This window comes from Protobothrops mucrosquamatus, unplaced genomic scaffold, assembly GCF_001527695.2.
Source record: "Protobothrops mucrosquamatus isolate PMUCROS unplaced genomic scaffold, P.Mucros_1.0 scaffold5370, whole genome shotgun sequence".
In the NCBI taxonomy this organism is placed as follows: domain Eukaryota; kingdom Metazoa; phylum Chordata; class Lepidosauria; order Squamata; family Viperidae; genus Protobothrops; species Protobothrops mucrosquamatus.
Window position 1 is genome coordinate 1 of NW_015391232.1, and position 3,980 is coordinate 3,980.

Genomic DNA, 3,980 nt, shown 5'->3' on the forward strand with positions numbered 1-3,980 from the left:
CTTCTCGCTCCATCGTCCCCATATCGCCCCCTTTTTGTTCCTTCGCGCCCGCGTCGCCCCTTTTTGTTCCATTGCACTCCTGAAAAAATGAAATCGCCCCCTGGGGGGGCGATATCGCCCAGGTTAAGAACCACTGCTTTAGATGAGAGTTTAGATCAGTGGTTCTCAACCTTTTTAATGCCGCGACCCCCAACCAGTCATAAGTCGAGGACTAAACCGGTCGTAAGTCGAGGACTAAACCGGTCGTAAGTCGAGGACTAAACCGGTCGTAAGTCGAGGACTAAACCGGTCGTAAGTCGAGGACTTTCCCTGCCCGGGAGCGCCGCGCATGCGTGGTTCCGCCCCCTGTGCCGGCCGAGGCGTACCTGGCAAGCGGCAGAGACGGAGCAGGCCGACCACCAGCTGGCCCAGCCCAAGGGAGGTAAGGCACCCGCCGGAAAAGGGGAAAAAAATGGCGGACAGCCTTGCTTGGCGACCCCCGTGAAATGGTCGATCGATCCCAAATGGGGTCGCGACCCATAGGTTGAGAACCGCTGGTTTAGATGGTCCTTGACTTACGACTGGTCACTTCGTGACTGTTCAAAGTTACGACAAGAGTCCAAAATAGGTTCTTACGACCTGGATTCAAAGTTCTGATGCTTCTGCCCCCGCCCTCCCCCTTTCCCATGGTCCACGTGAACGCATTTTGGATGCTTGGCAACTGCCCTTCATTTATGATAGTTTATATCAGGGGTCTTCAAACGTGGCTCTTTTATGACTTGTGGAATTCAACTCCCAGAATTCCTCAGCCAGTCCACAAGTCATAAAAGGGCCAAGTTTGAAGACCCCAGGTTTATATCATTCTGTGAACATCTGACTGCAATTCACAAACTCTCTCTCTCTCTTTTTTTTTTTGCTGGAAACTGGCATTATTTCCAGTTCCCAGCGAAAAACAGCCATGGTGGACAATGGGTTCACTTCACGACGGTGGCGCTTGCTTAATGACTGATGTACAAAAAAATAAAAATAAAATGTTGTAAAATATGGGTTGGTCGCATCATGACTTACGACTAATTCTGGGCTCAATTACGGTCGTAAGTCGAAGACTACAATACGGGCAGCCCAAGAAACAGCATGCTGTAATTTTTTTCTCCCCCAAATAACTTCGACAGTAACTTTTTTTGGCTGTGCCGTTTTAGGTATGCAATATAGTTGCAGGACAGAGATGCATTAAGAAGCTGACGGACAATCAAACTTCTACTATGATCAGAGCCACGGCGAGATCAGCCCCAGATCGTCAGGAGGAGATCAGCAAATTGGTGAGCGTCAACCCTGCAAGGTAGACCAGACTTGGAAAACCAGATAACTGTGTAGACCCCGAAGCTGCTTTGATCAGAAGAGCTCTAGGAGCAGAACTTTGCAAGTCTGACCGTTCTTCCTTCTTCCCTCTTTTCTCCTCCGGAGGATTAAGGGCTGGGGACTGTTGAGATGTTTTTGTAAACAACTTTCTTGGCCTGGGTTCAAATCTTGTTTATCTGCTCGTTGCCTTGGCAGTGGAGCTTCCCTCTGTCCCTCAAGGCCACCCCCTCTACTCCCTGCAGTGGCTCCCTTCTCTCTCTCTCATTGGAACAGTAGGAAGGAGACCTACGGGCACGGGTGTATGTTCCGCGTCTGAAGGAACGTCACGGAATGTCTTCCCAGAGTTCCACTCCCAGCGGTCAGTTTTTTATAGAAAATATTTCTCCAGGAGTAAGAGAGAGAGAGAAAAAATCATAGTATTGGAGGCGGAAGATTTGAGGAAAAGAATAGAGAAAAACCACCACTGTTATTGCAGGCATAGAACATAGAAACACAGAATAACAAGAGCTGGAAGGGACCTTGGAGGTCATCCAGTCCAGCCCCCTGCTCGGGCAGGAGACCCTATACCATTTCAGACAAATGTTGGTCCAGTCTCTTCTTACAAACCTCCAGTGATGAAGCACCCACAACCTCTGGAGGCCAGCTGTTCCACTGGTTAATTGTTCTCACTGTTAGGAATTTTTTTCCTTCGTTGCTTCTCTCCTTGGTTAGTTTTCATCTGTTGCTTCTTGTCTTGCTTTCATTGACCCCCCCCCCCATCTTTGTAGGAGCCCCTCAGGTATTGGAAGGCTGCTATCATATCACTCCTCGTCCTTCTTTTCATTAGACTAGACCAGAGGTAGGCAACCTTGGCTCTTTTATGACTCGTGGACTTCAACTCCCAGAATTCCTGAGCCAGCATGGCTCAGCATGGAAATCTCTCCCTTTCCCCTCAGCATGGCTGGCTCAGGAATTCTGGGAGTTGAAGTCCACGAGTCATAAAAGAGCCAAGGTTGCCTACTTCTGGTCTAGACGTACCCAGTTCTTGCAACCGTTCTTCATATGTTTTAGCCTCCAGTCCCCTGATCATCTTTGTTGCTCTTCTCTGCACTCTTTCTAGAGTCTCAACCTCTTTTTCATATTGTGGTGACCAGAACTGGATGCAGGCTGCGTAGGCTGCTATCTCTCTTCAGGTTTAAAAACTTAGAGGAGTTCAGAATTGATTTCCCATTGCAACTAATCCATTTATTTTAGATGCATGTTTGTCTGAAAAGATTTTTTTTGTTTTTCCCTCCTAGATGAGAAGCGCAAGTTTTAATACCGACCCTTTCGTTCGTGAGTTTGGAATCATGGTCAAAGACGAAATGACAGATGTCACGGGGAGAGTGTTACAGCCGCCTTCGATTCTCTACGGAGGCCGGGTACGTGGCCTCTGGGCTTCACGTTCTCATTTTAGTCGGCCACAGGCCCAAAGTAAGAGCTGGAACGACGCATTCCCTGTGATTTCAGATGGGCTATGTAGTATCCAGATTGATGGCTTGCAGATGTTCTGGAGTTATATGTTGGTATAAAGTTCTCACAGACAGGAATGACCTCCCAGTGGAGAAGCCTTAATAAGGGGGACCTGTCTGTCTCACGGTTCATGGGCATGTCCTGAAGGGACCTAGAACAGAGGTCCCCAATCTTTGGGGCACCAGGGACCGGTTCCATGGAGAAAGGTTTTTCCGCGGAGCAGAGTGCGTGGTTTTATGTGCTGCCTGCATCTCATGGATGGGGCTTTTCTTGTCTGTGTGGACCGGTTGCTGGCATGCTGTGGCCCGGTACCGGTCCACGGACAAGGGTTGGGGACCCCTGACCTAGAAGAACTGAAATGGACACGCAACATGTTGGGCGTTGGGAGAAGGCATCAAGAGACGCAGTTGTGCACTCAAGCATCCCGTTCTAACTTTCCACTGTGCACTTTTTGCACTAAGGTGTGGCTCGTTCTTTGGTCTGCAGTCCATCACACAGGTCGTCCTTGACTTGACGGCCACAATTGAACCAAAAATTGTGTGAAATAGTCAAGTCAGTTTTGCCCCATTGCGCAACCTTCCTGGCCATATTGGTTAGTCGAATCACTGCGGTTGTTAAGTTACTCACACCGTCGTTAAGTGAATCTGGCTTCGCCCCCCATTGACTTTGCTTGGCAGAAGGACGCAAAAGGGGATCACGTGACTCCCCCGGGGACAGTGCAACCGTCATAAGTACATGTCAGTTGCCAAGGGTCTGAATTTTGATCACATGACCAGGAGGACGCTGCAACGGTCACGAGGGTGAAAAGCAATCATAAGTGCCGTTGCAACGCTGAACGGTCACTAAATGGACGGTTGTAATTCGAAGACTACCTGTGTGTCTGACCAAGGAGAGCTTTGATATCACGAGCTGCGGATGGGGAGTGATCTATGAACACTCCGGTCTCGGTGTCAATAATAATAATAATAATAATAATAATAATAATAATAATAATAATAATAATAATAATAATAATAATAATAATAATAATAATAAAGTTGGAAGGGACCTTGGAGGTCATCTAGTCCAACCCCCTGCTCAGGCAGGAAACCCTATACCATTTCAGACAAATGGCTGTCCAGTCTCTTCTTAAAAACTTCCAGTGTTGGCGC